The 14046-nt window shown below is 46.8% G+C and overlaps 1 protein-coding gene across 1 annotated transcript in view; it reads left to right on the top strand.

Annotated features, from left to right (window-relative positions):
* Cul1 (cullin 1) overlaps positions 1–14046 on the top strand; it is a 78590-nt gene that overhangs the window by 980 nt on the left and 63564 nt on the right. The window lies entirely within an intron of this gene.

Below are 14046 nucleotides of genomic sequence, written 5' to 3'. Positions count from 1 at the left end.
GCCGCTCCTCACCCCCGGCCGGCCCGGCGCGCGGGGCCCGGGGGTCGCTTTCTGCCGCCGGACGCGTGCTCTGCGGGAGCCCGGGGCGCGAGCGCTCCTCCGGCTTTCCGGTCCGTGGCGTTCGCGCTTCCCGCTCGCATTGTTGCGCCGGTGCAGGGGTCACAGTCGTCCTTCCGGGCCGTTCTTTTGGGGACCGGGTCAGGTGGGGAGCGGGCAGGGATGCGGGTGCGGGGTCCGCACTGGACCGGACTCCCGGCGCCCGCCAGCGCTCGCGCCGGCCTGGGCCCTGCGCCACGGCGTCGGCGCATGCTCGGCCCCGCGGGAGCGCGCGTCCCGACCCCGGAGGTAACTGGGCGCCCGGCCAGGCTGCAGGGAGTCGGGGTCCCTTTGCCGGGGGGTCGCGCGTCCCGGTTCCTGAGGCCTTGTGGCCCGCAAGCCCTCTGTTTCTGTCACCTGTGCAGGGTGGTGTAGTGTAGACTGAATTAAAGACCCTGGTGCTTAGGCACATTCCTTGAGATTAAGCCCCACATTGAAGGCCACCCCCCCTGCCTCTGCCTCTGCCTCTGCCTCTGTGGATGAATAGGAGCGAAAAGACTTGATCTCAGACAACTTAGAAGTATACTGTATTAGCTGTGGCCGATTACTCTTTGCTGCAGTTGCATTCAAATAGTCAAAAGTTAAGGGGAGTAATGGTCACATGGTTTTTGATACGTGCTTAGCAGGGTGGTGCAAGGGGAACTAAGTTCGTTTTTACTCTAAGCCACGAGGTTCCAGGACCCAAAGCTTAACGATGCCCTGCAGATTCGAATGTATGCGTTCTTAAGTTTAGCACTTCATTTGGGGGAGTACTCCAGAAAGTACTGGATTCTGTGAAGTTTATGTATTTTATATACTAGATAGAGGATGTTGAAAAAGTGAAAAACAGCCCCTGTGTTAAAAATTAGGTTATAATTTTAAAAGGTTAAGTACTGTCAGAAAGCTCACTTTTAAATGGTGTTCGCTGCTTTCCAGTGAAATAGTTGTATTGTGTTTCAAATTCTGTAGTCTGCAAACACAAGACTGCCTTGCTTTTAACTCTATTATGCCCATTTTTGGAGGTTTTAGGAGAGTCTGCATTCAGCTTAAGAGGAATGGCTGAATTGCTTTCTAAAAAGGTTAAACATTTTTCTCATTGCCATCATCTTTAAAAATTAGTTTACAAAAACCCCAAATCCTCTGGTTTTGGTTTGGTCTGTGTAGGACCCAGGGTGTCTTGTCTGCTACAAAAGCACTCTACCACTGAGATGTATCCGCAGACCTTTTATTTTGAGACAGAGAGAGAGTAGGTTGTCCAGGCTGGCCTGGAACTTCTGAGCCTCCTGTCTTAGCATCTCAAGTATCTGGGATTACAGGCATGTAACCATACCCAGCCAGGGCTTTCCACCAGTTTATGAAATCCACCTTCCTTCCCTGAGAATGCGTGCTCAGGGCCTTGGAGCCTGGCTGCCCTTCCTGCTGCTGTGGCGTGACGCAGGCCCCCATGCTCCGTACCCACCGCTGCCTTCCAGTACTTTCAGTGTTGAATCGCAGCGCAGCCTTGTTTCCCATAGGTTCCAGACTGAATCCATGGAGGATGGGGATGTTTTTAATTTTTTCTATCCCCAGAGTAACATAGAACTTGGTCATTGTGATACCTCAGTTATGGTTGGAAGGAATGGATTTTGTGGAATAATTCTAACTTAACCCCAGCGCTTGATCACTTGCCCTGATTTTGGTTATATATAACCATTGGGGCCGGGGAGATAGCTCAGCAGAAAAGTGCCTGCCTAGCAAGCACAAAGTCCTGAGTTGGATCTGCGGTACCAAAAGGAAAAAAAAAGGAAATATAAGCACTATACCTAAATTGATTGGGGCCTGGGAGATAGCTGAGTGGAATAAGTGCTTGCCTGGCAAGTGCAAGGTCCTGAGTTCAATCCCTGGTACTGGGAAAAAAAAAAAAAAAAAGATTAAGAGTGCAAGTTTATGATTAAGATTATTATTATTACTAAATTATGTGCATGTTGTAAGTAAAATTTGTCTTGTTTTTTTCTTTTTCTTTTTTGGAGACAAGGTTTCACTGTGTAGTTCAAGCTAGCCTTGAGTTCACTGTGTAACCCAGGCTGGCCTCTTAAGTCACAGGGATCCTCCTGCCTCAGCCTCCCTCACCTAGCTTGTCATCTTTTTCATGCTTTTATGACACACTCCTTCCCCCTACCGTCTAGGTACAGGGCCCTAACAGGAGAATACTCAGATTTTCTTGAGCTGTGGAAATCCAAGAAAGTGTCAAGAAAACAAAACTAATTGGAAGAAGACTTTTAAACTTCGTGTGTGTGTGTGTGTGTGTGTGTGTGTGTGTGTATGTGTTTATTTTCAAACGAAATTCCTCCCCACCCCTAGGATCACTGCTTTGCCTTTGAGGTGCAGCCGTTTGACAGTGAGGTTCTTCTCTCCACACCAGCCCAGGTGGGACAGGATCAAGGAGGAAAGAAGTCTCTCTCAGAGCCACAGCAGTCTGCTTTTTTGGTGTGCCCTGGGGTGGAGTTGGTATGACTTCTGCTTGTCTTGAAACATTAAATTAGAATGAGTATACCTTCCATCGAAGAGCTGTCATTTGCCATTCTTCACCTTTAAAAAAATGAAGGTCCCTGAGGGCTAGCCAGATAGCTCAATGGACTAAAGCACCTGCTTAGGCAGAGTGCACCCGCCGGGTTCAATCCCTGGCATGCATGTAGGTCTTTGTGTTTGCATTTCTTCCAGTTTTCACTTTTGTCCCCTACGGATTCCAAAATGAGACCTTTCTATATCCTTAGCAGCAGAGTCACTGTAGGTAGTTCTGTGAAGACCAATGTGACATACGTCTTCTGGGAAGGTGTTAGCCGTTTATCTAAGGGCCAGTTCACCTTGCCTTTTAAAAATCAGGTAGTAGTTTATCAGTATCAGTAAAGTGTGCTTCTTGTGCTTCAAAACAAAGATGTGAGCATTATATAAATTAAATTTGGAAAAAAAAATCTAAGTTGATTGTTACTAAGGACTTTTATGATTGTATGCACTACAAACATTTATCATAACATTTTGTGACTTAAATTTTTTTATTCACTTTTTTTTTTAATTTTAGTACAGGGTCTGTAGGGTCTCACTACGTAGATTGGACTCATAGCGATCCACCTGTGTTCAGCCTCCCAAGAGGTGGGACTACAGGCATATGCCACCACACCCAGTCTCAGTCTGTGCCTCAGCAGGGCCCGTCAGGGCACGCCAGGGATCGAATCCTATCCACTGCATCTGCCTAAGCAGGCACTTTAATCAGATGAGCTATTTGGACGGCTCTCACAGGTATGTTTTGTAGCTTCTCAAAAAACTGAGGAACTTTTGCTTAGATTGAGGACATTTTGCTTTTGTGACACATAGTCTGATTGAAGCTTCATTAACTTTTCTGGGCTTGTAGCTCTTTATTTGTAAAATGAGACAGTTTTTAACTCATCCTGCTTAACACATTGATGAAGGGGCGGTGATTTGTGTGTATCTGCCAGGCAGCTCTGAGCCACCCGTGGACTGTCGTATCAGGCAGTATGCACGGTACCGTCAGGTGGCACGGTCATGGATGTACCCCTGGTGGTTCAGGCAGGAGGGTGCGTGTTAAGATCTGTTTAGGCCTCAGTGTGTAGATTCCACGGGCATGTCATAACTTTAATATGAATGAGCACAGAGTGGGAAAAACTACCATATGGATCATAGCATATTCCTGGGTGTTTGATTGTTTTTGTATTTTCAGAGTACCCCACTGTGTAGCCCGGGCTGATTATCCAGCTTCTGCCTTCCAAGTGCTAGGGCTCCAGGTGGGCACCAACCCCTGGCTACACATTGATGTTTTGTAAACAGGGTTTTAAAATTCAACTTTGATGGTGCAAGCTCTAACCGGCCCTCAGAAGACTGAGGCCGAAGGGTCACTGCAAGTTTGAACCCAGCCTGAACTTCATAGTGAGACCCTGTCTCAGTGAAGTTTGGTAGTCATTTAACGTTTGCTTTGGAAGCTTGGAGCGGGTAAGCATGGTTCTGCCCTCCCTGGCTTCCATCCCCTCTTTCAGCATGGTTGCAAACTTGCCGGCCTCTTCTCGGTTTCCCCTGCCTACCTCTGGCAGCTCAGGTGTCGCTGTGTCTAGGAAACTGGTGCTGTTGTCCTCTGGGTGAGGAGTCTTGTAGACTCCCGGGCTACACTGCTCCGGAGCACACTCGTGCTGCCCAGCCTTCTGAGTGTCCTTGGTTTCTGTGCTCCGCTGACCTGAAGGACAGGGAGTGTGCAGGACACTCTGGCCCCGGGTCCTAGCACACAGCTCACCTCAGGTTCGTGTACCCTCTGTCCCCCATCTTTACAGAGCTCTGTGAAGTGTGGGTGCCTCCCATGAGCTCTTCTCATAGAACACAGAAGCTGTGCTTCTCTCAGATTGTTGGCAGGGCTGGCAAGGTAGGAAGCCCAAGCTAGAGCGAGACAGAGTCATCCCAGCGCTTCAGCTTTTAACCCCAGCACGCCACCTGAGTGATTCAGACCAGGAGAGGTTAACATGAAATGCCTTGGGAATTGGTATCTGACAGTTACTACAGAATTGGTCATGCAGAACTCGACTGACTACCAAGAATGGGCTTATTCTTCTCTGTCAGTAAACATGGAAAGAGAGTAATTAGGCACTGATGGCATAGACAAGAACAGCTCTGCAACTTTGGGGCTATTGTTAAATGGGGTGTGATGTTATGACTCATTAGCCTTGCAGAAATTTGTAAAACCATTTAAGAGTGTTCACATCTGACAAGCTGCACTTTTGTGTCAGTAAAGAAAACAGATTCATAAGATGGGTGTGGCTGTTGAAAATACATGTGAAGGCCACGTATGCTGGTCCGAGTATTTAAGATAGTCACATGGTTCTAACTTTAGGGCAGCGGGGAACTTAGGTGCTCTTGTGGATTTGTTTGGTTGCTTCAGAAAAAAATTTACATGTAAAATCCTATACACAGGGCTGGAGAGAGATCTGTGTAGCGAGATCCTGTACCAAATAAATAAATGAACTAAAAAAAATTAAAATCCTATACACGGAGCTAGAAGACAAATGGCAAACTGAAGAAAATACTGTAAGTTACAAGCAGATTTGCTTTTTATGCTATAAAAAATGGCTTTTAAAACAATAAAAAGCCTCCATAGGAAAAGGTAGGCAAACTGATTTATACAAGGAGCAGGAAACATGAAAAAAATGTAACTTCACTAGCAGTATTCCCAGAAATGCAAATTTCTGATATACTTCCAATTTTTGGTATAGATTAAAAAGTAAACTATTTCTGTAATGAATATAGAGAAATGAGCCCACTCATTGCTAGAAAGTGTAATTTAATATGATTTTTCATGAGCAAAATATGTAACAAAACTATGAAAGATAGCTAATCTGCTCTAAGGATTTTAAGAAGATGCCAAAAGTACTTAGTAGATTACAAATTAGCCTGGGCTGTGCTACTGCCTAATCCCCCCTGTTGTGTACACTTGTTTTTAGTTGAGGCTATTTTAGTTTGTGGCAGTTATTTGAATGTTGTTTAGATAAATTTTTGATTTTCCTTAATATGGTATTTAATGAGTAGTATGATCTGGCTAAGACACTGAAACAATATGAACAATGTGTAAGATATATTTTTGTGCGTTTGTGCAGGGTCTGCAGGGTCTCACTGCACAGATCACACTTGTAGTGACCCTCCTGGATTCAGCCCCCCCAGCCTGCTCTTGCAGGCGCCCCCTCGGCGCACCTGGGGCTGGCCTGGCCTGGGATTAGGACCCAGGCGCTTTAGTTCGCTGAGCTGTCAGGCTGGCTCAGTGTGTGCATTTGTAGAAAAGGTGATGAACTAAAATGTGATTGATCATCTTTGTATAGTAGAATCAGGGTTACTTTAGTTTATTTCTGAGGGTCCTTGGGTTTGGTTTTGTTTTTGTTTTTTCTTTGATTTCTACAGTGCATATTTAGGATACTAAATGGTTTTGGCAGTGCTGGGCATTGATCCCAGGGAGGTTTTTTTTTGTTTTTTTTTTATATTGAGAAACAAGTATCAGTGAGACAGTTTCAAAGCTGATTAATAGGACAGTTTCAATAATTAATACTTTGTACATTGTTATTTTCTTAGTGGTTATCCATAGTACAAGAAGAAGGCAGGATATCCTGTCCAAACACTATTAGTACAAATCTTTCTTCTTATTGAATTAAGCGAAAGTAGCTGTTCCCAGGACCTTGTACCTGCTAGGCAAGCGCACACGCCCCCAGCTACACCCTGGGGGCACAAATCCTAAGAAATGAGCAGCTGAAGAGAACGCTTGTTTAGTGCGGTCACTTGAACTTGCTTTGCCAGCTGCTCCCTTCCAGGTGTGCACGGGGCGCAGAGCCGCTGTGTGGCCTGCACTGGGTGCTCCGGTTCTGCTGTGTCACCTTCCCATTCATAATGCAATCCTCATTTTTTAAAAGGATTTATTTGGTATAGGGTCTCGCTATGCAGCTCGACTCATAGTGATCCTTCTGTTTTCAGCCTCCCCAGCACTGGGATTACAGTTGTGTGCCACCCCGCCTGGTTTCAGTGTCAGGCTCGGCACAGGACCGGCACAGCAAACAGTACCACGGACCGATCCCAGGTCCTTGTGCTTGCCAGGCAGGCGCTTAGACCACTGAACTATCTCCTCAGCCCTGTAATCCTCATTTTTTAATCATATTGTAATCTTCTCATAGTGCAGCCCTTTCAGTACTCAAGGTCCCTTCCCCGTGTCTTAATCTCTTGAAAGTCGTGTCTATTTTCATATTTTGTATTTATTTTATAGCACAAGGTTGGTAATGTAAGGTGCCTTCAGGGTGTTAGTGTCCTCTTTTATGTTATTGAGTCCTTTCTATTCTTTTAGCTGGCCTCTTAACTCCTAGTGACCGGGCCGGGGAGATGGCTCAGTGGAATAAGCACTTCCCTGGCAAGTGCAAGGGCCTGAGTTCAATCCCCGGTTCTGCCAAAAAAACCAAACAAAAAAAAACCCCTATATTTGGGCTGGGGAGATGGCTCAGTGGAATAAGCACTTCTCTGGCAAGCGCAAGGGCTTGAGTTCAATCCCTGGTTCCGCAAAAAAAACCCAAAACAAACAAACAAAACTATGTATAGTAAAAGATTACAAACTCCTGGTGACAGTAGATACATTTTAATTGAATGTTTAAACTTCATATCATTATGTTTAGGAATATAAATTTGCTAAAAATCAGAGGAAATAAATTAGTTTGATAGTTTGCACCATAGCTTGGTAAACTGAGAGAATACAAGAAGATAGACGTGCAGTTGTGTGCACCAGATGTTGGGGTGTCTTTACAGAAGGGAACCATGGGGCACACTGCCTGCTCTAGTGGGATGTGCCTGAAAGTCAGGCGGGGAGCAGGGTCGGAGTGCAGCTGCCCTGCTGAGCATGGAAGGAAGCTGTGGCTGCGAGAAAGGAGGTTTGGAATCCTTGCAGACGCCCTGGCCTGAGAGGAACCCCGGGGGACGCTCAGACCGGGCCCTTTCTCCTTCCAAACCCCGAGCCTGTCCTTGAGAGGGAGAGGGTAGAAAAATCCCAAGGGACTTCTGCTGTCCCCTGTGTGCAGCCCCACGTTATGTGTAGTATGAGCGTTTAGTGCTCAGCACCGAGGCTAGCATGTGCCCAGGGCCTGCTGGGCGCACGTTCTGAGCCCTCAGCTGCTGGCCTTCAGCTTTCTGCCACTTGTAGGTGCCCCGCATAGGACAGGAGCCTTTGTTCCAGTTGAGAGTAGACCTTGAAGTGCAGCACAGGAATGTATAACATCAGTCCCCAGATGGTCCTGAAATTCCAGTCTACTTGACACCTTGATGAAAGTGACGTGGGCTTGATGTAGAGCGTGGGTCACTACCAACAGGGGACCCACAGAGGGGAGGGGAGGGCCGGGGAGGGCCGGGGTGTGCAGAAGACTGGCTCAGTTGATCAAGCAGTTTTGCTGGTGTTAGTTCTTGGTGGTGGCTTTGTGCGCATTCTGTTGTCTTGTTCGCAGTGACGTGCCAGGTCATCTTGTCTCGCACCCGTGCCTTTCTGCTTGATCCCGTGTGCTCAGCATTCCCTGTGGGGCCAGGATTGGTTGTGGCTCCCGACTGCGGTGTCTGCAGGCCTAGTCTCTGCGCCCACCTGTCAGCCTTTGCCACAGTTATCCATGCTTGTCCTCAGGCGCCTGCAGATGATAGCTAACAGCGTGTGACCCCTAAGCATCTGGGGTGCGCACAGTACTTGACCCCTAAGCACCTGGAGTACGCACTGCACTTGCCTTTTTCTTTTTGGTTGGCCCCACTGTGCTCCCTATTTAAGACTAGCTGGGTGTTGCTGGTTCTGGGTATATCTCTTGGTGATGGTTCTTCAAATGAGTTATAATTTCACGTCATAAAATCAAGCTTCAGTAATGAAGCAACCAACCTGTAGGCTGGGCTTGAACCTGAAGTAGTTGTCCTCCTCAGTCTCAGTGCTGGGGTCATAGCTGTGTGCCACTGTGTCTAGCAAATACTTTGCAGTTTAGAAAATTTAATAGTGATCCAAGTTTTCTGATGTGTCTGTTAGACATGATTTCTTCCCCCCTGTACTGGGGATTTTGAGATAGGAGGCGCTCCCTAAATTGCCCAGGCTGGTCTTGAACTTGTGATCCTCTTGCCTTAGCCTCTAGAGTGGGGACATCTTAGGCATGTGTCACATATACAGCCTGCTGTGAGTTCTTAGTGCTATGAAGACTGAGAGAAAAGTCTGGATTTCAAAATTTTAATGTCACTTCTTTACCTTTTTAAAAATATTAACTGATTTTAGCTGGGGACATTGTTGTGGTTTATGCCTACGTGTCCCCCCAAAGCCTTATGAAGTCATGGGGCAGACTTCTAGACGTTGTGATTCATGATCCAATGCTGGAATTATGGGTGTGAGTACTGCACCCAGCCTGGGGCAGACAGCCTGGGTGCAGTACAGAGAAGGGGAGAGGCTTGCTTGCTCTTTGCCTCTGCCCCTGCTGCCGCTGCTCCTCCCTTGTGCTCTCGTTCTTTGCTGTTTTCTGCCATCTTGAATGGCTGCCCTCTGCCACGTGCCACTCTGCCTTGGAGCCCACTAAGTATGGACTGAAATCTCCACAAACTGAGCTCAATAGACCTTTCTTTACTTAATTTTGGGTGTCAGGTATTTTGTCCCAGCAATGAGAGAAAAGAACTAAGACAGACATGGGTGGTGGTTTTCAAAGTAAGCTGCTTGCATGCAGTAGGAGCTTGACAGCTTTCCTTCAGGAAACCTGAGCCAGTGAAGGATGCATGTGAATTCAAGGACCTGAGCCTCTTCCCAGTGCTCCTGCGCCAGCCCGGAGCTGAGCAGCAAGGACTGGAATATGTAGTGGCAGCAGGCAGGGAGCTCTCATCCTGCGGGGCTTTGTGCTTTTGCAGTTAGCAGTCATCATGCCTCGGATAAACCTCACTGGCGAGAGCTCTCTCGGCCCTTTTGGAGTCCGGCCCTGTGTTCCTGTGACTCAGCCAGGCTGCTCCTGTAGCTCCCAGCTCCTGGGTAGGCTGAAGTGGAAGGTTGGATCCAGGAGTTAGAGGCCTCTTGGGTGTGGGCCAGTCTGGCAGTATAGGGCACAGGGCCCCCCATCTCTCCACAGCAAACTGACTGAAAAAGATAGAAAAAAAAGCAGCCACCTTTATGGTGATCAGTAACAACAAATTGTGAAGGCTGTGAAGTAGATTAAGTTTTGCAACTAAGAGGAAAGGCCCATCTTGAGTTTGAGTAGTCCAGTGTAAAACCAAGCAAGCTCGGCATGGTGGCACACACCCGTCATCCCAGCACTCAGGAGGCCGAGGCAGGAGGATCCTCTAGGCTCACAGTGAGGCCTTGTCTCAAAAAAGAAAAAGTTAAAAAAAACTCAAGCAAGTCCAAAATGCTGGAGGGCTTGCTTCTGATTCAAAACCAGCCTGTGCAAAGTGGCTGTACAGGGTTTACTAGATTTTTTTCCTTTGTGGTAGATCTAGGTTAGGTTGTAAGAAGCAGAGCTAAATACATAAAGCCTCCTCTGAAGCCCCTCCTGAGCTCAGGAGTCGATCTGTCAGGTACTGCCCCACAGCTTCCTTCCTGAGAGGCCCCCCACCTCTTAGTGCCTTCTGTAGGGTAGGGACAGTGGGGACTTGTCTTCAGATCCCTGAAGGCTCCGAAGTACACGGCCTTGGAGGCGTGCCTGTCCTCTTCAGCCAGTTTCATAGTGAAATGGGGCTTGTGCTCAGATGTTCACTTAGCTAGAAAGTTGCAAGTCAGAATTTTGGAATTTAGGATTGAATTGTCTTAGTGCAAAGACCAGAAATGGAAAGTTTTTGTTTTTTAATGCAACCCTGCTAGGGCAGTCACTAGCCTGTGCCTTCTCTGTGATGTGCTGGTTTTCCAGACCTGCCAACTACAGGATAATTTTCAAGGCCTAGCTCCCTCCCGCTGTGGGCAGACTGGTTACCGTGCACAAGGGACGTCTGAACTGAACCTACTGCACTGTGGAACTGAGTAGAAGTGGAGTTTGTGGAGTAGTCGCAGCATCTGCAGCCGTGGTCCTCGCAGCAGATGTGCACACAGCTTCTTGGGAGGGGAAGGGACAGGAGTAGCCTACTAAGGGCATGTGACACAATCGCACCTTCTCTGTGGGGCTCCCTCCCTCTTGCAGGAAGTGGATGTCTAGCTCCCACCCTCAATGGCCTGAAGGTGGACCATTCCCTGCCCATAGGCGAAGGAGCACTGTGTGTGGGGGGCCAGGCAGGGGTGTTAGCCTGCATTCTGAACGCTCTGGCAAGGAGGATGGCGGGTCTCTGTGCCCACAGCTGTGCTCTTGGGAGAGTAGCTTCAGGGCGTGGCGGACTGGTAGAAGATGGGATGATAGGAAGCTTTGCAGCTGGCACTTAGAAGTGTGCTATTCAAGCCAGATACAGGGCGTGCAAATTTTAAGATGGGCTGATGTTCAAGGAAAAGGTGAGGTTTCTCAGCTGCCTGGGCCGCGCCCCAGCGGGTACAGCCTCCCCCTCTCCTGCTGACAGGAGACGACTGCCCTGTCTCATCCATCAACCAAAGGCATTGTGGCATTTTTGGGCAGCATGAGTGTGCTTCATTTTGGCTTAAAAATAGTATTATTGTCCCCAATACAGATAATGAAATATAAACACAGAAGTTAAGAAATCTGCCCAGACTTACAGTGCTAGTGTGTTGTAGGGCTGGAATTTTGAAGTCCCAGAGACATCCACGTACATGTATGCATCCGTTTCAAATACAAAATGTGATCAAAATGATGATTATTTAAATTTTTAAAATTTATTGTAGTAAACCACCATTACACGTAGCCACTGGTCCCCTGCAGTCTTCCTCTCGCTTTAGATGCACCTTTCCCATCGTTCTTGCCATGTTCTGCGTCAGCTCCAGGAGTCCTCCTCCATGAGTGTCTTTGTGAGGTGTGGTGGAAGTAGGCCAGCTCTGCCTGCCTGCAGAGGAAGCCTAGCAGCACCGGGGCATCCCCATCCGCCTTATTCGTTAGATCTCACACTGTGCTACTTGGCCGTGCAAGACAGATGTCTTGAATTAGTTCAGGACATCCAGGTAACTGTGACAGCCCTATTAATTTCTCCATTTTTTAATGTATTTGGCAGGGTCTCACGATGCAGCTGGGACTTGGTGGCCCGCTCAGCGTGCCCAGGGGTGGGACTGGCGCAGCTTGTGGTGCCGGGCACCCATCCCCAGTCTCTGTGCTTGCCTAAGTACGTACTTAGTCTACTGAGCAATCCCACCAGCCCTTCCCCATATTCCCTCCCCCCATATTTCTTTTTTTTTTCTTTTTTTAAATTTTATTCGTGTGTGTGTGTGTGTGTGTGTGTGTGTGGCCAGCTCAGCCCACCAGGGGGCGCGGCTGGCTGGCATGTGGTGCTGGAGGATTGAACCGTGGTCCCTGTGCTTTGCTTGGCTTAGCTTTTCCTAAGTAGGTGCTTTAGACCACTGAGCCATCTCACCAGCCCCCCCCCCATATTTCTTGATTTCACCTTGTATCTCTGTGATAGCAGTTAGAACCCCTTGAGTCATTTCTGTATGTAGTAAGGCATGTGCTTTACAGGATAACGCAGCACACACAAACATAACTGTAGTACAGGTTGAGCATCACTAAAGTGAAAATCCGAAACTCTAAATACCCTAAAATCTAGCTGGGTGTGGTGGTGTCTGCCTGTGGGAGGCCAAGGAAGGAGCATCCCAAGTCAGGCCCAGCCTTTGCACCTTACTGAACTCCTGGCTCAGAGTTTTTTTAAAAAATGTTTTTTAAAGGGCTTGGAATGTAAATCAGTTCAAAGGCGCTGGGTTCACTCACCACAGAAACCATGAGTATCTGAAACTTTTTGAGGACAAATTCAAGATTCTAGCCCTGACTCCATGTGACTTGTCATAGTTGAAACATGTATTAAAAATACTACACAAAATCTGTATGGAGGTTTGATCCCCTACACAAAATAACATGCTGGCCCAGCCCCCCGGGTGCACTGAGCTGGCCACTAACTCCTGGCATGGTGGCGCACGCCTGTAATCCCAGCGCTGAAAGGCTGAAAGGAGGCTGAAAGCAGGAGGATCACTATGAGTCTGAGCTGTGTAGTGAGACCTGTACCAAATACATTTAAAAACAAAAACCAAAAACTTTATGGAAGGTCTTTATGGAGCATAAATGTATTTCATGTTTAGACTCTAGCCTTCCCCCTAAGGTAGCTCATTATTTATGTGTAAGTACTCCAAAATCTGAAAAGCAGTCTTACCTATTTTTGTTGCCAAGCATTTCAGCTAAGGGATATTCAGCTTGTAATGCCTTGTTATGTCTTCTCAGCGCTTTTTTTAGTATTTCATTTTTTTTACAGTTTCATTTACCATTTACTAAATTGATTTCATGACCAACACAGTAATGATTAAAGCCCTCATTGAAAAGCAGTAGGTAGTGTAGGTAGATGAGTGTGATCAAGTATGATACTATTTCTCCTCGCCAACTGGGATGAAAATGCGTGGAAATAAAACACATGAAAGGAGCAGTGTAGTTCATGGAAGAAGCATCAGTGTGTGAGGCTGGGAACTGAAGTTTAGTTTTCAGCAGTTTGGACTATTTTATTTGGACAAACTGCTCAGTCTCTAAAACACCTCCATTAGCTATGACATGGTTAGGTGTTTCTGCGTGTGTTTGTTTTCTAAAACATTTCATACAAGTGATGCTTGGCGCATCTTTGAAGTCATGTAATTAAATCTGGAAAAATACAGATGTCAGCTAAATTAAAATTCAATTCTGAATTGAATAATTTTAAGGCTTTGAGTGTGAAAACATTTTCAGGATTTAAGAGAACCTTCTATTTTTTTCTCCAGGTACCAGGTCTAACAGCAAAAACTTTCTGGTTTCCTGAGAAATTCTTTAAAAATTCCATACTTGATAACATCTTTTTTTTTTGGTGGCTCAGGGTGCCTGAAGGGCAAGTCTGGTAAGGCAGGTGGAGCTGGGGATCAAACCTCAGTATGTCCTGCTCCTGACTGCGTTTGCATGAGCAGGTTCTTAACTGAGGGCTCCGTTGATAACATCTGATATTCCTTGTAATTATAAAATTGGAAATGAATTAAATTGGCATGTGTGAATATTTATATATTTATAAGAACCAAAGATTGATTACAAGAAGCAGACTACCATATTCCTTTAGGAAAACTTTGAAGGTCTACCTATTTCAAGGCTGTACTTCTTAAAAAAGTTAATTAGGTTTTTCAAACAGCATCTTGCTGAATAGGCCAGGCTGGCCTGGAACTTGCATCCATCCTCCTGCTTCCACCTCTTGAACGCAGGGATTACAGGATTGGGATTGCAGGCGTGTGCCATGTCTGGCTACTCTATCACCTTTTGATGCAGGAGAGAGAGAACTCTGAAGTTTGAAGCATATTTGCTCTTCCTCTTTCTGTGGTGGTGCATCTTTGTTTTGTCT

Source organism: Octodon degus, unplaced genomic scaffold, assembly GCF_000260255.1.
Source record: "Octodon degus isolate 3935 unplaced genomic scaffold, OctDeg1.0 scaffold00027, whole genome shotgun sequence".
NCBI classification, from domain to species: domain Eukaryota; kingdom Metazoa; phylum Chordata; class Mammalia; order Rodentia; family Octodontidae; genus Octodon; species Octodon degus.
Note: the sequence above shows the minus strand (reverse complement) of the source record. Positions and strands in the feature narration are given on the sequence as shown.